At 41.5% G+C, this 23153-nt stretch overlaps 2 non-coding genes and 1 pseudogene across 2 annotated transcripts; all 3 read left to right on the forward strand.

Moving 5' to 3' along the window:
* The first annotated feature begins 3307 nt into the window (after window positions 1-3307).
* On the forward strand, window positions 3308-5302 carry LOC6603699. The gene has a single exon (XR_048216.2). It is a non-coding gene; the product is annotated as a small subunit ribosomal RNA (ribosomal RNA).
* A 596-nt stretch (window positions 5303-5898) lies between these two features.
* LOC113567164 lies at window positions 5899-6077 on the forward strand. Its single transcript, XR_003409363.1, has one exon. It is a non-coding gene; the product is annotated as a 5.8S ribosomal RNA (ribosomal RNA).
* A 417-nt stretch (window positions 6078-6494) lies between these two features.
* On the forward strand, window positions 6495-11381 carry LOC113567165 (annotated as a pseudogene).
* The last annotated feature ends 11772 nt before the right edge of the window (window positions 11382-23153 follow it).

The following is a 23153-nucleotide window of genomic DNA, read 5'->3' on the forward strand; positions in this document are numbered from 1 at the left end:
AGTTTGACTGGGGCGGTACATCTCTCAAATAATAACGGAGGTGTCCCAAGGCCAGCTCAGTGCGGACAGAAACCACACATAGAGCAAAAGGGCAAATGCTGACTTGATCTCGGTGTTCAGTACACACAGGGACAGCAAAAGCTCGGCCTATCGATCCTTTTGGTTTAAAGAGTTTTTAACAAGAGGTGTCAGAAAAGTTACCATAGGGATAACTGGCTTGTGGCGGCCAAGCGTTCATAGCGACGTCGCTTTTTGATCCTTCGATGTCGGCTCTTCCTATCATTGTGAAGCAAAATTCACCAAGCGTTGGATTGTTCACCCATGCAAGGGAACGTGAGCTGGGTTTAGACCGTCGTGAGACAGGTTAGTTTTACCCTACTAATGACAAAACGTTGTTGCGCAAGCATTCCTGCGTAGTACGAGAGGAACCGCAGGTACGGACCAATGGCACAATACTTGTTCGAGCGAACAGTGGTATGACGCTACGTCCGTTGGATTATGCCTGAACGCCTCTAAGGTCGTATCCGTGCTGGACTGCAATGATAAATAAGGGGCAATTTGCATTGTATGGCTTCTAAACCATTAAAAGTTTATAATTTATTTTATAAACGACAATGGATGTGATGCCAATGTAATTTGTAACATAGTAAATTGGGAGGATCATCGATCACCTGATGCCGCGCTAGTTGCATATAAAAACATTATTTAATACAATGACAAAGCCTAGAATCAATTGTAAACGACTTTTGTAACAGGCAAGGTGTTGTAAGTGGTTGAGCAGCTGCCATACTGCGATCCACTGAAGCTTATCCTTTGCTTGATGATTCGATATATATAAATTTATTCTTTATATATGAAAACTATTTTTATATATTTATATGAATATATACCTATAAATGGTAATATATATATATATATATATATTAAAAAGAATATATTTTATATAAATATGGATAAATTATTTATCCTATATAAATTACGTTGGCTTGAATATGAATATAATGTTATATTATAAGTTTGTTATACTTAATTACATATGAAATGATACTTATAAAAATTGTATTATGTGAACACACGAAACATAGTGTATATGCATATGTGCAAATGTGAATGTATATATGAAATAATATGAATGCAAAAAGCATGGAGTGATCGTATGTGGAACTTGGAAGTATTTCTAATATTGGAATTTAATGATATGTGATATGAATGCAAGAATTAAATAGTTTGGTATATAAAATGTGATAATATTATATGTTATATTATAACATGAGCATGATTTGATTATGAATACAGAAAATATAAAGATATATTTTATATACATATGTACAAATATATGTATATTTGGAGTGATCGTATGTGGAACTTGGAAGTATTTCTAATATTGGAATTCAATGATATGTGATATAAATGCAAGAATTAAATAGTTTTGTATATAAAATGACAATATTATGGATATGGGGAAACATTCACCATATCCTAAAAATTATAACATGAGCATGATTTGATTTTGAATAGAGAAAATATAATGATATATTTTATATACATATTTACAAAAATATATGTATATTTTTGAAATTGTGTTATAATGAATAAAAATAACAAATAACGCCGAGGTGTGCTATAAAATATCAATATTAGGTTTTATATGGATATGGATATGGATATGGGAATGTTTCTCATATATAATATAACATTATAGCATAATCATAATGCGATTATAAATATAGAAAATATAAAAATGTATTTAATATAAATAGATATATTACGTGTATATGTGAAATTAAAGCAAAGATACCAGCTGATATGATATCTTTCATGTAAATGAATGATGAATGTAATGAAAAATTATTAATTTATTTCATATGATATGGGGAATATACTTAGCCGGCAATGTCTGTGTATTTTATATGAATATATATATATTTCTTAGTATATATGAATAATTTTGAAGTGATAGTATTGTATTTTTTATTAAAATACGAAAAGAAACTATTGTTAAGAGGCACTCTCAAGTAAAAATACCCGATTTGCGGAAAGCGTGCCAGAAAACCTATATAGGGAGTGGTAGTCTCGTGCATGGTATATTTCATATGAAAATTTTATAATGAAAAATTATTAATTTATTTCATATGATATGGGGAATATACTTAGCCGGTAATGTCTGTGTATTTTATATGAATATATATATATTTCTTAATATATATGAATAATTTTGAAGTGATAGTATTGTATTTTTTATTAAAATACGAAAAGAAACTATTGTTAAGAGGCACTCTAAAGTAAAAATACCCGATTTGCGGAAAGCGTGGCAGAAAACCTATATAGGGAGTGGTAGTCTCGTGCATGGTATATTTCATATGAAAATTTTATAATGAAAAATTATTAATTTATTTCATATGATATGGGGAATATACTTAGCCGGCAATGTCTGTGTATTTTATATGAATATATATATATTTCTTAATATATATGAATAATTTTGAAGTGATAGTATTGTATTTTTTATTAAAATACGAAAAGAAACTATTGTTAAGAGGCACTCTAAAGCAAAAATACCCGATTTGCGGAAAGCGTGGCAGAAAACCTATACATGATGGACAGTTGATGTCCATCGGTATTGTATACAATATTTGGTACAGTATTGTATATAATATTATTATATGTTGTCATTATACTCAAAGTAGTGTTTAATAGGAGATATTTGTTTTCAAATTGATCTTAATAAAGATAATATAGTGAAACTAACCAAGATATATACTATTTAGTATATATCATTTCTGTTTCGAATTATTATCGTGAATTTTTGGAAATGGTCTTATATGATTAAATATTGTATGAGTGCCATTTCAACAATGTACCAGCATATATAATCAAAGCGATTTATATGCAAATTCAAATATTGCCAAAATATATAAATTCCATTCCACATGAACTCATGTGTTTGGTTTTATTTAATGTATATCACAAAAAACGCATACGAAATTGGATAAATTTTAAATTTGTTGTCAAAATACATAGTTTAAACACAATTAATATTGGTTTAAGCCTATATACGTGTGATAATATATTAAGTGCAAATAAAAAGATATTTTTGAACGAAAAAAAAATGTATATAATAAAATATATATATTTATATAGAGAAAAATGGCGAATGTGAATGCTATATAAAAATGGCCACAATCGTTTAACAAATTCTCATAAACTGTTGATAAAAAATATTTATTTATTTTTTTTTTTTTCAAAAGTATTATTGAGTTGTCAAATATTTACATATGTGAGCGTATGCGCACGAAACGAAAACATTATTCTGGTTGATCCTGCCAGTAGTTATATGCTTGTCTCAAAGATTAAGCCATGCATGTCTAAGTACACACGAATTAAAAGTGAAACCGCAAAAGGCTCATTATATCAGTTATGGTTCCTTAGATCGTTAACAGTTACTTGGATAACTGTGGTAATTCTAGAGCTAATACATGCAATTAAAACACGGACCTTATGGGACGTGTGCTTTTATTAGGCTAAAACCAAGCGATCGTAAGATCGTTACATTGGTTGAACTCTAGATAACATGCAGATCGTATGGTCTTGTACCGACGACAGATCTTTCAAATGTCTGCCCTATCAACTTTTGATGGTAGTATCTAGGACTACCATGGTTGCAACGGGTAACGGGGAATCAGGGTTCGATTCCGGAGAGGGAGCCTGAGAAACGGCTACCACATCTAAGGAAGGCAGCAGGCGCGTAAATTACCCACTCCCAGCTCGGGGAGGTAGTGACGAAAAATAACAATACAGGACTCATATCCGAGGCCCTGTAATTGGAATGAGTACACTTTAAATCCTTTAACAAGGACCAATTGGAGGGCAAGTCTGGTGCCAGCAGCCGCGGTAATTCCAGCTCCAATAGCGTATATTAAAGTTGTTGCGGTTAAAACGTTCGTAGTTGAACTTGTGCTTCATACGGGTAGTACAACTTACAATTGTGGTTAGTACTATACCTTTATGTATGTAAGCGTATTACCGGTGGAGTTCTTATATATAATTAAGTACTTGTATTTTTTTATATATTCCTCCTATTTAAAAACCTGCATTAGTGCTCTTCATCGAGTGTTATTGTGGGCCGGTACAATTACTTTGAACAAATTAGAGTGCTTAAAGCAGGCTTCAAATGCCTGAATATTCTGTGCATGGGATAATGAAATAAGACCTCTGTTCTGCTTTCATTGGTTTTCAGATCAAGAGGTAATGATTAATAGAAGCAGTTTGGGGGCATTAGTATTACGACGCGAGAGGTGAAATTCTTGGACCGTCGTAAGACTAACTTAAGCGAAAGCATTTGCCAAAGATATTTTCATTAATCAAGAACGAAAGTTAGAGGTTCGAAGGCGATCAGATACCGCCCTAGTTCTAACCATAAACGATGCCAGCTAGCAATTGGGTGTAGCTACTTTTATGGCTCTCTCAGTCGCTTCCCGGGAAACCAAAGCTTTTGGGCTCCGGGGGAAGTATGGTTGCAAAGCTGAAACTTAAAGGAATTGACGGAAGGGCACCACCAGGAGTGGAGCCTGCGGCTTAATTTGACTCAACACGGGAAAACTTACCAGGTCCGAACATAAGTGTGTAAGACAGATTGATAGCTCTTTCTCGAATCTATGGGTGGTGGTGCATGGCCGTTCTTAGTTCGTGGAGTGATTTGTCTGGTTAATTCCGATAACGAACGAGACTCAAATATATTAAATAGATATCTTCAGGATTATGGTGTTGAAGCTTATATAGCCTTCATTCATGGTGGCAGTAAAATGTTTATTGTGTTTGAATGTGTTTATATAAGTGGAGCCGTACCTGTTGGTTTGTCCCATTATAAGGACACTAGCTTCTTAAATGGACAAATTGCGTCTAGCAATAATGAGATTGAGCAATAACAGGTCTGTGATGCCCTTAGATGTCCTGGGCTGCACGCGCGCTACAATGAAAGTATCAACGTGTATTTCCTAGACCGAGAGGTCCGGGTAAACCGCTGAACCACTTTCATGCTTGGGATTGTGAACTGAAACTGTTCACATGAACTTGGAATTCCCAGTAAGTGTGAGTCATTAACTCGCATTGATTACGTCCCTGCCCTTTGTACACACCGCCCGTCGCTACTACCGATTGAATTATTTAGTGAGGTCTCCGGACGTGATCACTGTGACGCCTTGCGTGTTACGGTTGTTTCGCAAAAGTTGACCGAACTTGATTATTTAGAGGAAGTAAAAGTCGTAACAAGGTTTCCGTAGGTGAACCTGCGGAAGGATCATTATTGTATGTTTCTACCGTTAACAAAAATATATATATATTGCCAATTTACCAAACAAAATATGTTTTTATAAAATCATAATTGTAAAATAAAATATATTCAGTTGTATATATTATATGTTTATATTAATTATATTGCCAATATACTCATTTAGTAGTAGCTATACATATAACATTGTGTTCTATGTGTGTAGCAATTAATATATAAATACATATTGATGATATTATTACAATAATATTGATTTATAAAATCTGTGTGCATATGTACCATAGTATGCACGCGTTGCGAATATGTATTGTCCATCATAGCTATGGGCATACATTGGTTAATGCAACAGCCTAAAAAGTACAATGTTGTACCTGATTTCAGGTTAATACTTTTATATAAATTGATAATTATCAAACAAGCCAAAATACATATTATATTATTTAACAATATGGTAATATATCGCTTATATAAAACTAAGACATTTCGCAACATTCTTTTAGGATAAAACTAAAATTTATTGAAGGAATTGATATATGCCAGTAAAATGGTGTATTTTTAATTTCTTTCAATAAAGACATATCTGACAAATAAATGAATAAACAAATTTTAATCACTCTAAGCGGTGGATCACTCGGCTCATGGGTCGATGAAGAACGCAGCAAACTGTGCGTCATCGTGTGAACTGCAGGACACATGAACATCGACATTTTGAACGCATATCGCAGTCCATGCTGTTTGGTACTTTAATTAATTTTATAGTGCTGCTTGGACTACATATGGTTGAGGGTTGTAAGACTATGCTAAATAAGTTGTTTAAAAATTTTACGAAATTTTTAAGCATATTGTATATTATTGGATATATATATATATATATTCATAATATTGATATTAAATGGAAACGCATTATCTCTCATTGTTGTATATATTTGTGTGAGAAGAACGAAGAAAAAAAAAAATATATTTTTTTGTCCTTTTTGAATCAAATAATACTGAGGAATGTCTAGCATAAAAAAATAATTAAAGTTTTTTCATCTAGAATTGCCTCTTATTAATGTTTCGAAAGGAAATTTTGTTGTAAATATAAATATTTAATATTCTTCGTGATATTCGTTATAAAATACGAATATTATAATGATTTCATTATGAGAACGCTCTATATATAATAATATAGTGTAATTATCATTATAAATTTTAATATACGTATATACAACCTCAACTCATATGGGACTACCCCCTGAATTTAAGCATATTAATTAGGGGAGGAAAAGAAACTAACCAGGATTTTCTTAGTAGCGGCGAGCGAAAAGAAATCAGTTCAGCACTAAGTCACTTTGTCTATATGGCAAACGTGAGATGCAGTGTATGGAGCGTCAATATTCTAGTATGAGAAATTAACGATTTAAGTCCTTCTTAAATGAGGCCATTTACCCATAGAGGGTGCCAGGCCCGTATAACGTTAATGATTACTAGATGATGTTTCCAAAGAGTCGTGTTGCTTGATAGTGCAGCACTAAGTGGGTGGTAAACTCCATCTAAAACTAAATATAACCATGAGACCGATAGTAAACAAGTACCGTGAGGGAAAGTTGAAAAGAACTCTGAATAGAGAGTTAAACAGTACGTGAAACTGCTTAGAGGTTAAGCCCGATGAACCTGAATATCCGTTATGGAAAATTCATCATTAAAGTTGTAATATTTTAACAATATTATAATAATAGTGTGCATTTTTTCCATATAAGGACATTGTAATCTATTAGCATATAACAAATTTATCATAATATATGAATATAGTTTATTCAAATTATTATGCTTGCATTTTAACATAGAATAAATGTCATTAATTTGATAAAGTGTTGATAAATTAAAATTAATACAGTGCGTTAATTTTTCGAAATTATATAATGGCATATTTATCATTGATTTTTGTGTTTATTATATGCATTTGTATGATTAACAATGCGAAAGATTCAGGATACCTTCGGGACCCGTCTTGAAACACGGACCAAGGAGTCTAACATATGTGCAAGTTATTGGGAGATAAACCTAATAGCGTAATTAACTTGACTAATAATGGGATTAGTTTTTTAACTATTTATAGATAATTAACACAATCCCGGGGCGTTCTATATAGTTATGTATAATAATATTTATATTATTTATGCCTCTAACTGGAACGTACCTTGAGCATATATGCTGTGACCCGAAAGATGGTGAACTATACTTGATCAGGTTGAAGTCAGGGGAAACCCTGATGGAAGACCGAAACAGTTCTGACGTGCAAATCGATTGTCAGAATTGAGTATAGGGGCGAAAGACCAATCGAACCATCTAGTAGCTGGTTCCTTCCGAAGTTTCCCTCAGGATAGCTGGTGCATTTTCATGTTATATAAAATAATCTTATCTGGTAAAGCGAATGATTAGAGGCCTTAGGGTCGAAATGATCTTAACCTATTCTCAAACTTTAAATGGGTAAGAACCTTAACTTTCTTGATATGAAGTTTAAGGTTATGATATAATGTGCCCAGTGGGCCACTTTTGGTAAGCAGAACTGGCGCTGTGGGATGAACCAAACGTAATGTTACGGTGCCCAAATTAACAACTCATGCAGAAACCATGAAAGGCGTTGGTTGCTTAAAACAGCAGGACGGTGATCATGGAAGTCGAAATCCGCTAAGGAGTGTGTAACAACTCACCTGCCGAAGCAACTAGCCCTTAAAATGGATGGCGCTTAAGTTGTATAACTATACATTACCGCTAAAGTAGATGATTTATATTACTTGTGATATAAATTTTGAAACTTTAGTGAGTAGGAAGGTACAATGGTATGCGTAGAAGTGTTTGGCGTAAGCCTTCATGGAGCTGCCATTGGCACAGATCTTGGTGGTAGTAGCAAATAATCGAATGAGACCTTGGAGGACTGAAGTGGAGAAGGGTTTCGTGTGAACAGTGGTTGATCACGAGTTAGTCGCTCCTAAGTTCAAGGCGAAAGCCGAAAATTTTCAAGTAAAAAATCAGTGAGTAATATTGTCAAATCTTTTATGATTTTTAAATACTTGAATAATTTTGAACGAAAGGGAATACGGTTCCAATTCCGTAACCTGTTGAGTATCCGTTTGTTATTAAATATGGGCCTCGTGCTCATCCTGGCAACAGGAACGACCATAAAGAAGCCGTCGAGAGATATCGGAAGAGTTTTCTTTTCTGTTTTATAGCCGTACTACCATGGAAGTCTTTCGCAGAGAGATATGGTAGATGGGCTAGAAGAGCATGACATATACTGTTGTGTCGATATTTTCTCCTCGGACCTTGAAAATTTATGGTGGGGACACGCAAACTTCTCAACAGGCCGTACCAATATCCGCAGCTGGTCTCCAAGGTGAAGAGTCTCTATTCGATAGAATAATGTAGGTAAGGGAAGTCGGCAAATTAGATCCGTAACTTCGGGATAAAGATTGGCTCTGAAGATTGAGATAGTCGGGCTTGATTGGGAAACAATAACATGGTTTATGTGCTCGTTCTGGGTAAATAGAGTTTCTATCATTTATGGTAGTTACTTGTTCCCCGGATAGTTTAGTTACGTAGCCAATTGTGGAACTTTCTTGCTAAAATTTTTAAGAATACTAATTGGGTTAAACCAGTTAGTTCTTATTAATTATAACGATTATCAATTAACAATCAATTCAGAACTGGCACGGACTTGGGGAATCCGACTGTCTAATTAAAACAAAGCATTGTGATGGCCCTAGCGGGTGTTGACACAATGTGATTTCTGCCCAGTGCTCTGAATGTCAAAGTGAAGAAATTCAAGTAAGCGCGGGTCAACGGCGGGAGTAACTATGACTCTCTTTCGTCCAATTACGGTACAATCTGTTATGGTAAGGATTTTAAATGCCATTTTGGCTTACCGGTTGACCTCATCAGTCGACTGGGATCCGCGTCAGCGAGGTTTCCTTCCAACCGACGGATGTGCCGATAATACGACGATAGTCGACTTAATCTTAAGGGATCACCATAAACGTTGTAAATCAGTTTATATCGCAACTTTAGATATAAGCAAAGCATTTGACTCGGTGTCTCATGCAGCAGTTAGCGCCACTCTAACTGCATATGGTGCCCCTAAAGAATTCGTTGACTACGTACAAAATTCGTACGAGGTCTGTGGCACAACGCTCAATGGGGACGGATGGAGATCAGAGGAATTCATACCTGCTCGAGGTGTCAGACAGGGTGACCCGCTATCTCCCATAATATTCAACTTGATCATCGATCAGTTGCTTAGTTCCTACCCCAATGAGATTGGTGCCACAATCGGAGATCACACAACAAACGCGGCCGCGTTCGCAGATGATATTGTCTTATTTGCGGAAACTCGTTTAGGCCTTCAAACAATGCTAGACACGACTGTCGATTTTCTATCTTCAGTCGGGCTTACCCTTAACTCAGATAAATGTTTTACAGTTGGAATAAAGGGGCAACCGAAACAGAAGTGTACTGTGGTCATCCCAGAGACCTTCCGTATCGGTTCGCGCTCGTGTCCTGCATTGAAGCGCACAGACGAGTGGAAGTATTTAGGCATAACATTCACTGCACAAGGGAGGACCAGGTACAGTCCAGCCGACGACCTAGGTCCGAAGCTGTGGAGGCTGACAAGGTCCCCCCTAAAACCACAACAGAAATTGTTCGCACTCAGAACAGTTCTTATCCCACAACTTTACCATAAGCTGACCCTAGGTAGTGTGATGATAGGTGTTCTGAGAAAGTGTGACATACTGGTACGTTCGACCGTAAGGAAGTGGTTAGGACTTCCTCTGGACGTGTCAACTACATTCTTCCATGCTCCTCATATTTATGGGGGCCTCGGAATCCCTTCAGTTCGTTGGGTAGCACCAATGCTACGTATGAAAAGATTGAGCAATATTAAGTGGGCCTACCTCGCGCAATCCGAGGCGGCCAGCTCATTTCTTACTGACGAATTGAATAAGGCCCGGGGTAGAACTCTGGCTGGACTGAATGAGTTGACATCGCGTACAGAGATCGAAACGTACTGGGCGAACAGGTTGTATATGTCTGTTGATGGTCGCGGCTTACGTGAAGCGGGACTTTTTCGTCCCCAACACGGCTGGGTGTGTCAGCCCACGCGTTTGCTAACAGGTCAAGATTACCGAAACGGTATCAAGCTGCGAATAAATGCCCTACCATCGAGGTCTCGTACCACGAGGGGCAGAAATGAATTGGAACGGCAATGTCGTGCAGGTTGTGATGCTCCCGAAACAACAAACCACATCCTGCAGAATTGTTACCGTACGCATGGGAGGCGGGTAGCAAGACATAACTGTGTAGTCAATAACCTTAAGAGGATTCTTGAGGAGAAGGGCCACACAGTGCACGTCGAACCAAGTTTGCAGCTGGAAACCTCGGTAAGTAAACCAGACCTGGTGTGTATCCGTGACAATCACGCTAGCGTGATTGATGCGCAGATTATAACGGATGGACTGTTTCTCGACGATGTGCACCATCGCAAAGTTGAGAAATATAAAAGACCGGAAGTTATATCTGCACTGCGGAGAGAATTCGGAGTGTCGGGCAACGTCGAAGTCCTATCCGCGACGTTAAACTGGCGTGGGATCTGGAGCAATCAATCCGTTAGAAGATTGATAGCAAAGGGTCTCATCTCATCCGGTGACAGCAATGTCATTAGCGCCAGAGTGGTAACAGGCGGACTATATTGCTTCAGACAGTTCATGTATCTCGCAGGTTACACTCGAGATTGGACTTAGCCTATACACTATGTTGGAGAGAAGACGCTTGCTACCTAGGCATAATGTGAAATTAGGTATAAACATCGTGGTTGTAAAACTTGAGGTGGGTTTTTAGTACGTATGCGTGATTACTTCGTAATCATGAATCGTGCATGCTAGTGGGGTTTGGCCTCCACTAGTATCTTTGAAGATTTTCCTTCCTCAGCGATCAAAAAAAAAAAAAAAAATAGCCAAATGCCTCGTCATCTAATTAGTGACGCGCATGAATGGATTAACGAGATTCCTACTGTCCCTATCTAATCAGTTGCTTTTTGACTGCCACTCGAAGCAGACGTGTTTTTCAAGCGGTCCGCTATTCCGTCGTTCGAATAAAGTAAAAAGTGATTTTTCCAAGTGGAAAATACATCAAAATTGCCGCGAGATCACGCGCTGTTCGTGAGTGAAATCGGGTGTTAATTTGGTGAAAGAACAAAGCAGATATTTGCAAATTAATATTTGCAAAATAAACGCTAAAAACAACCACGTGCGGAACCCTAGTTCGTAAACAAGTGCGAATAGTTCGACAACAAGTCGGAATAGTTCGACAGCACGTTCGAGTTCGAAGCTTTGGTTCGAAGCTTTGGCTCGAGTTCGAAGCGTTCGGTTCGTGTCTCCGCTGAGACGTTGGTTCGAGTCTCCACTAAGTGCCGATTAGTTGAGTCACGCCAATAGAGGTAGCCACAACCCGCCGGGCTATGGAAATAGAGACGGAGGACGACGCCAGCGACACTAGCGTGGCTAGTGTAGGGGCGAGCTCGTCATCGAGCGTTCCCGCCCGCAGGCGGGGTCGGCCGAAGTCCTCAGCCGCCAAACAGGGAGCCAAAAAGATCGGGCTTGGGATTGGGCTAGCTGGAGAGCGGCCGATCCCAGCCGAGAGATCGCCGCCAACGTCGCTCCCCTTTGAGCAGGCTCCATCCACCTCTGCCGCTGCCGCTGCCACCACCGCTGCCAGTACTTCTGCCGCCGCTGCCACCACCGCTGCCGCCACCGCTGCCGCCACCGCTGCCACCACCGCTGCCACCACCGCTGCCACATGCCCGGCAACTGACATTGTCGCGGCAGGCTACTCGGCCATCATCGCAGAAATGTCTGCGATAAGGATGGCGGTGAGCAAGGCTGTCCTTAAGGGGCTGATGCCGCCCGAGGCCTCAATGGAAATCCTCGTCGCGACCAACCGGTACGACGAGTTGGTCATGGCCCTGGCTGGGGAAAAAGTGCGCCTGGAGGAGAGGGAAAGGATGCCGCATCCACCGAGACCCGCTGCTGCTGCCCACACGGGCACCACTGCCGTCACAACCGCTGCGTATGCGACAGCCTTCCCAGGCCTGCCCGCACCGAGCGCCGTCGCTGCACCGATCCCTAAGCCTAGGGATACCTGGTCTGCTCTAATAAAGAGCAAAAACCCGGAGGAGACCAGCAAGGAGCTTGTGGAGAGAGTTAAGAAGACCGTGGTGCCGACTCTTGGAGTCCGCGTCCACGAGGTTCGCGAGCTGAAGAGCGGAGGAGCGATTATTCGCACCCCTTCAGTGAGCGAACTGAGGAAGGTGGTGGCCAGCAGCAAATTCACCGAAGCAGGATTGGAGGTCAAGAAGAGGCCGGAGACCAAGCCTCAGGTCGTGGTGTACGACGTGGACACGTCCATAACACCGGAAGAGTTCATGGAGGAGCTCTTCACAAAGAACCTGGAGGAGACCATGACTGCCGCGGAGTTCAAAAAGTCGGTTCACCTGGGCAGTAAACCCTGGTCGGTCACCGACGGCGCCACGATCAACGTGACGCTAGAGGTCGACGCAAAGGCACAGGAGGCGTTGCGCGAATGCGTATACATCAAGTGGTTTAGATGCCGCTGCCGCTCCTTGGTCAGAACATACGCCTGCCACAGATGTGCAGGCTTCGACCACAAGGTGTCGCAATGTCGCCTAAAGGAGAACGTGTGCCACCGGTGTGGACAGAACGGCCACAACATTGCACGGTGTCCCAACCCCGTGGACTGCCGCAACTGCCGCTTCAAGGGGTACCCTGCAGCACATTCCATGCTGTCAGCGGCGTGCCCGATCTACGGAGCGGTACTGGCGAGGGTGCAAGCTAGACATTAATGTTTAGCTTCATCCAAGCTAATTGTGGCCGTGGCCGAGCGGCTGTGATGGAACTCGGAGCCATCATGCGCAGCTCTGGCCGTCAGTTCGCACTGGTCCAGGAGCCGTACGTCGATGGAGCAGGGCGGATTACCGGCCTTCCTTCTGGAATGCGAGTTTTCCAGGACCGCCGAGGAAAAGCTGCTATCATCGTCGACGAACCGGACGCCATCTGCATGCCAATGGAGACCCTTACCACGGATTTTGGAGTATGCGTCAGAGTTACGGGAAGATTCGGCTCAATCTTCCTATGCTCCGTGTACTGCCAATTCGACACCGACTTGGCGCCGTACCTCAGGTACTTAGATGCGGTGCTGCTGCTGGGCAGCCGCACTCCTGTCATCTTTGAGCTCGACGCGAACGCAGTATCCCCAGCGTGGTTTAGCAAGCTCTCCGAACACAATCGGGGGCAAGCTAACTATGCACGGGGTGAGCTGCTGTCTGAGTGGATAACCGAGATGAGAGCCGGCGTGCTCAATGAAGCCAGTCGGGTGTTTACATTCGATAACCGTAGAGGCCAAAGCGATATCGATGTAACAATCGTCAACCAAGCTGCGACTATGTGGGCCACATACGATTGGGAAGTGAAGGAATGGGACACCAGCGATCACAACATGATCCATGTTGTGGTGACGACTGACCCGAACGACACAGTTGAGCCCATTGCTCCTGTGCCGTCATGGAAGCTTTCCAATGCGCGCTGGCGATTGTTCGAGGAGGAAGTGGTAAGGGAGATTGCCGAATTACCGGAAGACATCGCCGAATCGCCGTTGGACAACCAAGTGTCTGCACTGCGCTCTGTAGTGCACAGTGTGTGCGACAGAGTGCTGGGACGCAGCACACCGAGAGCCGCGAGAAAAGTAGTTTGGTGGACTGCCGAACTACACTCCAAACGCCGAGAGGTCAGGAGACTGAGGCGAAGGCTCCAGGACGCTCGTCGGCATGAGACCGACGCAGCAGAGGAACTTGTGCTCGCGTTGAGGATCTCCTCAGCGCAGTACAAGAAGCTCATCCTGAGATCGAAGGAAGACAACTGGCGACGCTTCGTGGGAGAGAACAGAGATGATCCATGGGGGCACGTCTACAGGATTTGCCGAGGCCTCAAAAAGAGCACGGAGATTGGATGCCTTCGAACGGATGGTAGGCTGGTCGCAACATGGCGCGACTGTGCGGGTGTGCTCCTTCGCAACTTCTTTCCTGTTGCGGAGACGAATGCACACATTGCTATCCCGATCGAGGCTCCACCGGCCCTCGAAGCTTTCGAGGTTGATGCATGCGTCGCCAGGTTGAAGAGCAGACGCTCTCCCGGCATGGACGGCATCACAGGTGCCATTTGCAAGGCATTGTGGCGTGCCATCCCTCAGCACATGACAGCGATGTATTCCCGCTGCCTGGAGACAGGGTATTTCCCAACGGAATGGAAGCATCCCAGGGTGGTTCCACTCCTGAAGGGACCCAATAAGGACCGGACCGATCCTACCTCATATCGGGGTATCTGTCTGTTGCCAGTGCTGGGCAAAGTGCTTGAGGGCATCATGGTGAATCGTCTGAAGGACACCATTCCGGATGGCTGCAGATGGCAATTTGGCTTTCGCCAAGGACGTTGTGTGGAGGATGCTTGGAAACACGTCGTGAGTACTGTTTCGGCCAGCCGGTCGAAATACGTGCTCGGAGTCTTCGTGGATTTCAAGGGAGCCTTCGACAACGTTGAGTGGAATGCTGCACTACGCCGCCTCCTTGAGCTGGGATGCCGAGAAGCAAGCTTGTGGCGAAGTTTCTTCTCCGGCCGGAGTGCGAGCATCGTCAGTAGGCATGGAGTAGCCACTGTTCCGGTGACAAGAGGTTGCCCGCAGGGGTCCATAAGTGGTCCATTTATATGGAACATCTTAATGGACGTGTTGCTCCAGCGCTTAGAGCCCCTTGGTGCGCTCAGCGCGTATGCTGACGACTTGCTCCTCCTCATCGAAGGGAATGCCCGATCAGAGCTCGAACAAAAAGGAGGTGAGTTAATGTCCATCGTGGGCGCTTGGGGAGTTGAAGTCAGCGTTGCCGTTTCAACTAGCAAGACGGCGATCATGCTGCTCAAAGGCATACTTAGACGGCCGCCAGTGGTACGGTTTGCTGGAGCAAACCTGCCATATAAGTGCAAGTATCGGTACCTAGGCATCACGGTCGGCGAGCGGTTGAGTTTTCTCCCGCACATCACGGGCTTGCGTGATAAGCTGACCGGAGTCGTAGGGGCATTGTCGCGCGTACTGCGGGTCGACTGGGGACTCAGTCCCCGCGCAAAGCGGACAATATATGCCGGACTCATGGTGCCCTGTGCACTATTTGGTGCCTCGGTTTGGTCTGTCGTGACGACGACGCAAGTGGTTGCCAGGAGGCATCTGCTTGCGTGCCAAAGGATCGTCCTGATTGGATGCCTACCGGTATGCCGAACAGTGTCCACCATGGCGCTGCAAGTACTAGCTGGAGCCCCCCCGTTTGATCTGGTTGCCAGACGCCTGGCAATCAGCTTCAAACTAAAGCGTGACTACCCGCTGGAGGAGAGCGATTGGCTGTACGGCGAAGATTTGGCAAATCTTAGCTGGAAGCAGAAGATGGCGCGACTAGACGAAGACCTGTTGTGCGAGTGGCAACGCAGATGGGATGATGGTGACTCCCCAGGACGGGTGACGCACCGCTTCATCCCGAACGCAGGCTTCGTCTACAGCGAACGAAGGTTTGGCTTCACGCTGCGCGCTGGGTTCCTGCTGACGGGCCACGGATCGCTCAATGCATTTCTGCATGGAAGAAGCCTTAGCGACACGCCAGCATGTCTATGCGGCGCAGAACGCGAGGATTGGCAGCACTTCCTATGTGCTTGTCCCCTCTATACAGACTTGCGAGACCTCGATGGACTTGGAGTGCAGTACACGGATGGCGACTGGACCTTCTCCGATGTGACGGCTTCTCAGGAGAGAATGCGGACTCTCGACAGGTTCGCCGGACTGGCGTTCTCCAGGCGACAACAGCTGCTGAATGCGCAAGCGGCGCACGGGCTGGGTGGATTCCCTATCCAGGCCGGTCGGGGCTAAAAGGGAGGATCGAGCTGAGTCCTTAAGATCGGTACCACGGGTTGTGCAGTTCCAAGGCTGCACATTGAGGTCGGCCCCCTAGTGGGAGTATCGTGGTGGCTGTGGTTGATACCCAAACGTTACGCGGGGAGAGCCGCTAGGCTCCTCGTGGAGTTGCGCTCTCAACCGGGTGCCGAGACCCATAGATCGGAAGACGTGTTAGATACACCTCGCCCCTCACCAAGGGGGATTGTATGCCCGACCAGGATACTTTCAATTGGTACCAGAAGAGTCGCTATGTACATAGCTATAGCTTCTTTTTAGGGGCGCTAACTGGCGCATTGTACCAGGTTCCTGCGTATGTAGCGATGGTGCGTGATGGCGTGATATATGTAAATATATCGCACTAATCGAGGGTAAGCTGCAAATAAACATTAGACGCCGTGGTTGAAATCCCTCCCTGAGGAACCGCCACGTAAAATAAAGCTGAGAGATCAGATTCATTCTGTCCCTATCTACTCTCCAGGCGACAACAGCTGCTGAATGCGCAAGCGGCGCACGGGCTGGGTGGATTCCCTATCCAGGCCGGTCGGGGCTCAAAGGGAGGATCGAGCTGAGTCCTTAAGATCGGTACCACGGGTTGTGCAGTTCCAAGGCTGCACATTGAGGTCGGCCCCCTAGTGGGAGTATCGTGGTGGCTGTGGTTGATACCCAAACGTTACGCGGGGAGAGCCGCTAGGCTCCTCGTGGAGTTGCGCTCTCAACCGGGTGCCGAGACCCATAGATCGGAAGACGTGTTAGATACACCTCGCCCCTCACCAAGGGGGATTGTATGCCCGACCAGGATACTTTCAATTGGTACCAGAAGAGTCGCTATGTACATAGCTATAGCTTCTTTTTAGGGGCGCTAACTGGCGCATTGTACCAGTTTCCTGCGTATGTAGCGGTGGTGCGTGATGGCGTGATATATGTAAATATATCGCACTAATCGAGGCTAAGCTGCAAATAAACATTAGACGCCGTGGTTGAAATCCCTCCCTGAGGAACCGCCACGTAAAATAAAGCTGAGAGATCAGATTCATTCTGTCCCTATCTACTATCTAGCGAAACCACAGCCAAGGGAACGGGCTTGGAATAATTAGCGGGGAAAGAAGACCCTTTTGAGCTTGACTCTAATCTGGCAGTGTAAGGAGACATAAGAGGTGTAGCATAAGTGGGAGATATTAGATTTCGGTTTGGTATCGACAATGAAATACCACTACTCTTATTGTTTCCTTACTTACTTGATTAAATGGAACGTGTATCATTTCCTAGCCATTATACGGATATATTTATTATATCTTATGGTATTGGGTTTTGATGCAAGCTTCTTGATCAAAGTATCACGAGTTTGTTATATAATCGCAAACAAATTCTTTAATGAGAAAATGCATTTATGTATTTTCAATTTGAAAATTTGGTAGAACTCCAATTACTCAGGTATGATCCAATTCAAGGACATTGCCAGGTAGGGAGTTTGACTGGGGCGGTACATCTCTCAAATAATAACGGAGGTGTCCCAAGGCCAGCTCAGTGCGGACAGAAACCACACATAGAGCAAAAGGGCAAATGCTGACTTGATCTCGGTGTTCAGTACACACAGGGACAGCAAAAGCTCGGCCTATCGATCCTTTTGGTTTAAAGAGTTTTTAACAAGAGGTGTCAGAAAAGTTACCATAGGGATGTGGCGGCCAAGCGTTCATAGCGACGTCGCTTTTTGATCCTTCGATGTCGGCTCTTCCTATCATTGTGAAGCAAAATTCACCAAGCGTTGGATTGTTCACCCATGCAAGGGAACGTGAGCTGGGTTTAGACCGTCGTGAGACAGGTTAGTTTTACCCTACTAATGACAAAACGTTGTTGCGACAGCATTCCTGCGTAGTACGAGAGGAACCGCAGGTACGGACCAATGGCACAATACTTGTTCGAGCGAACAGTGGTATGACGCTACGTCCGTTGGATTATGCCTGAACGCCTCTAAGGTCGTATCCGTGCTGGACTGCAATGATAAATAAGGGGCAATTTGCATTGTATGGCTTCTAAACCATTAAAAGTTTATAATTTATTTTATAAACGACAATGGATGTGATGCCAATGTAATTTGTAACATAGTAAATTGGGAGGATCATCGATCACCTGATGCCGCGCTAGTTGCATATAAAAACATTATTTAATACAATGACAAAGCCTAGAATCAATTGTAAACGACTTTTGTAACAGGCAAGGTGTTGTAAGTGGTTGAGCAGCTGCCATACTGCGATCCACTGAAGCTTATCCTTTGCTTGATGATTCGATATATATAAATTTATTCTTTATATATGAAAATTATTTTTATATATTTATATGAATATATACCTATAAATGGTAATATATATATATATAGTTAAATATCCGCAACTCGATTTTAAGTTTTTTAACAAAGACTTTTATTTTACAACTTAAATATCTTTATGTCACAAGATTTAAATGAATTCCCCGACTTGACTTTCGGTCTGCTTGTCTCAAACGGAACTGATCTCTCTGCTGCTGGCTAGTTTCCATGAGCCCTTCTCTTGGAACTCCCGACTCTGGCTTCGGGCGTTGCTTTCCTCGGCTGCATCTTCGTGTCGGTGGCGTACGTGCCTGGATCGATATTTGGGGATGCGTCGGCTTTGATGAAAGGCATCCACTGCTGGCGATCGGTGTTGCATTACATGACGGAGCTAGGAATGTGATACTCCTTGGTTTTATGTCTAGCTTTGATTGGTCCTCATGAGTGGCGTGATTCTAAAGAATCGATTTCTCGAGAGTGGCGTGATTCTAATGTTGCTGAAACAATGTGGTCCATTGTTTATATTATGGGGGGCCCTAGCTTGGAGTATGGGAAGAAACAGTTATTGATTCTTGAGTGGGGTCCTGTTACTTGTGTGGATGGGGTGGATGAATTGTACATAAACATAATGTGTATGGGATGTGGGGAATTATGGATATGTCACTCCCCCAACGTTTGTTATTAGCCTGTCCCTAGGCGATTACCCTCGGGTATAGTGACGGGGTGTCAAGTGCGGTGGCTGAGGTTGGTTCCTCTTCTGCTTCTATTATAGGGTTTATACATTTAACCGTGACTCTTTTAGAAGTTTTCGTAAATTTAACAGCTACATAACTTAGTAGTACTAATATAATTATGACAAATGAAATTAGTAGACTTATTTGTAATAGGTTACTATATGTGGTGTATTGCATAATTATTTCATTAGTTTGGACATACGACAGTGGTTTTATTTTAGTTATGTTGTTGTTGACATAAACATTCTGGGCAAAATCTAACATTGTGTTTGATATTGTAAATTCATTTAATTGGATTGAACAGTTGTAGATTTTTATAATGGTATTTCCTTCCGCTATGATTTCTTGGTTTACACAATTCTGATTTAGCGTTGTTTTTGGAAGATTCCACGTGATTAGTATATTGGGTTCAATAAAGTTTATTTGAAAGTTTTGAAAAGTTTTGGAATATGGACATTTAGTGGGAGTTTGCATTAAAATTCCTTTTATACAATTGTCATTGGTTTTCAATCTAGTTTCTTTAACAAATACTTCTTCATTTTTTATGTAGTACTTGTCGTATGTCATATCTGTTAACATGTTATTTAATTCGTCTGGATACGGAACGATTTTATAGATTGGTACTTTTGTAATGTCTTTGGGAATGTTGGAAATTATTAGAATTTCGTTGGTATCGGATTTTAGCCATGTGGAGGTTTTTATATTTAGTATTTTCTCAGAATTTATTTGTTCCAGGTAGTCTTGTTTTAATAATTTTGGATTAAATATACCGAGCCTAGTTAATTGCATACCTAGTTCTATATCTTCGATATATTCTGTGAAATGTTGTAGATTGAATATCAAAATTTCTATTTGTTGATTCCTGTCTTTTTCTTCATTTAGTTTGTTTATAACGTTTATTCCGCTATTAACTGCATCTATTACCAAATTTAGTTCATTCATTTGAATGCTATGGCTGGCTAAATTTTCTATTTTTTGTTCCAAATCGACTTTATCTTCCTGATCTAGTGTTCCAAAGAGATATTTGTAGGCTGTTCCTACTATATTGATTAGGCCTCTTTTATTTCTTTTGGTTATTTTTAGCCCGTTCATTTCTCTTTGCAATTTGTCTACTAGATATTTTATTTGGATTATGTCCTGGAATTTAGTGGCTTGCCTTAACAAATTTTGGTATAGTTCTTCGGTTTTAGTTACATTAACAGTTAGATAATGGTATTCGTAATTGATAGGTATGTTGATCGATCCAGTTTTGAATATCATATATCCGTTTTGGGATTTTATAGAATTTATTTCTATGTTTTGGCCCTGTGCCATTACGATGGTAATTATGAGGAAGATGAGGATTTTAATTGTGTTGAAGTTCGCCGATTCCATTAACTTCCTCGGTTTCTCTGGAATTATTATATTTGCTTCTATTAGATTTCTTCTTTTTCTTGAATTTTGATTTATAATGAGTTATTTTCCTACCCCTATTCTTTTCTTCATAATGTTTTTCGTCTACCTGTCTAATTTCACCCGTCCTTTTGAAAGGATTTGTTACCTTAGACTTAACTAGAGGTGATAGTTTATAGCGGGTATCTACTTCATACTCTATGCGGTTTTTATTTAATTGAGTGATTTTATTCACTTTATTTAGTTGTGTGTCATAATCAGGTGAGCCTGCATAAATGAATATATCAGCTGGTGTCCTATTTGTGGTATTATGTTTGGTTTTATGATTATAAGTATAAAGAATTAATTCAAACTTCGTGAATCTATCTTCTGTGTTATCCTCGCTAGATATTATTCTTAATTTTTCATTTACTGTTTTATGAAATCTTTCTACGTCAGATATTCCATTTTTGCTGGAAGTGATCTCTATTTTGACGTTTTCCGCATTCAGCCATGCTTGCAATGCTGTGCACATATTAGCTGAATCTTTATCGGCTTTGATTTCAATTGGTTTGCCCATCTCGTTAAAAACTTTCATGATGGCTCTTTTTGCTTCTAACCAGTCACGACTTTTTACTTCTACAAGAGTGGCAAACTTCGAGTATACGTCAATACATGATAGGAACTGTTGGTTACCAACCATATAGAAATCCATGACGTATTTCTCTCTGATGTTCAGTATTTCCGGTGTAGTTTCGAATGCCAACTTCGTATTTCTATGCTCTGTTTTGGCAATATTACAAGTAGGACATTCGTTTATGATGTTTTGGATTAGTTTTTGATAATCCGGGTAATAGTATTTTCCCCTAAACCAATTGACGGTTTTCTCTATCCCTGGATGGAGTAAGCCTTTATGATTCTTTAATATGGTTTCTTTAAATTCAGCGTAATTCTGAATATCTAGGAGTTTCGTGCTTGATTTAATAGCTTTGGTTATATTGTTAGAATTAATGATTTCTAAATAGGCTTTTTGGAATGGAGGAAAATCTGTTTCGTTATGGAAATATAATGCGCTCTTTTTGGTGCATAGATATTCCTTTATTATATCCTTCGCTAAGGTGTTAGTCATTTCCTTATACGTGATCTTGATGATTAGCTTGTGAAAATAACGAATTGTTTCTACCTTATCTTCATTGCCTTTTATTAGCTCAATTTGCCGATTGTAATAGTTAATTGGTCTTTCCGTGATAGCAATGTGATTTAGATTGTCTTCCTGTGCGCTATGTACAGTTGCACCAACGCTATTGGAAGCTTCTCCCAGGAGATTTTCATTAATCTTTACCCTTGATAAGGCATCAGCTACATGATTTTCTTTGCCTGGTAGATATTTCATTTTAAAATCAAACTCATTCAGTTTTATTTTCCACCTTTGTAATTTCATATTTGGCTCCTTGAGGTTGTTCAACCAAATCAAGGGTTTATGATCGCTTTGTATCTCGAATGTTCTACCGAACAGGTATGAACGGAAATACTTGGTTGCCCATACGATCGCTAATAATTCCTTTTCGATGGCTGAATAGTTTATTTCATGTTCATTTAGGGTTCTGCTAGCGTAGCAGATCGGTTTGTGTTCTTGTGACAAAACCGCTCCCAATGCTATGTTACTAGCGTCGGTTGTTACCGTGAACATTTTGTCAAAGTCTGGGAACGCAAGGATAGGGTCTGAGGTGATGAGTACTTTTAGTCTCTCAAATGCCTCGACGTACCTTTCTTCCTTGGGGTCTATGACAGCTCCTTTCTTTAGTTTGAGTGTCATGGGTTTTGCTATGTTTGCAAAATTAGGAATGAATTTCCTGTAGAACCCGCACAGACCTAAGAATGACTTTATTTGTTTAGTCGTTTCTGGTATTGGAAATTTGACAATGGCAGAGATTTTGCCTGGATTTGGTACTATTCCTTCAGTAGTGACTACATGACCTAGGAATTCAGTTTCCTTTTTCATGAATTCACATTTATCCATTTGTAGCTTCAAGTTGGCGTCTCTCAACTTTCCAAATACTCTCCTTAGTGACAACAAGTGTTCTTCCAATGAAGTGGAAAATATAATGATGTCATCTAAGTATACAAAGCAATCTTTGAAGATTAACTCTTCTAGCAGATTGTTCATACATCTTTGGAAGGTAGCTGGGGCAGTGGTTAGCCCAAAGGGCATACGAGTGAACTCGTAATGTCCATGCTTAGTGGAGAACGCAGTTTTGGGGATTGAGCTAGGTTCCATGGGTATTTGATGGAAACCTTTTGCTAAATCGATTGTCGTAAAATACTGACATTTACCTAGTTTGTCTAGGATTTCATCCATTCTTGGAGTTGGGAATTTGTCCTTAACTGTTATTTCATTTAGACTTCTATAGTCTACTACCAT

The sequence above is a fragment of the Drosophila persimilis genome, unplaced genomic scaffold (genome assembly GCF_003286085.1).
Source record: "Drosophila persimilis strain 14011-0111.01,24,50 unplaced genomic scaffold, DperRS2 tig00002035-arrow-arrow-pilon, whole genome shotgun sequence".
Taxonomy (NCBI): Eukaryota; Metazoa; Arthropoda; class Insecta; order Diptera; family Drosophilidae; genus Drosophila; species Drosophila persimilis.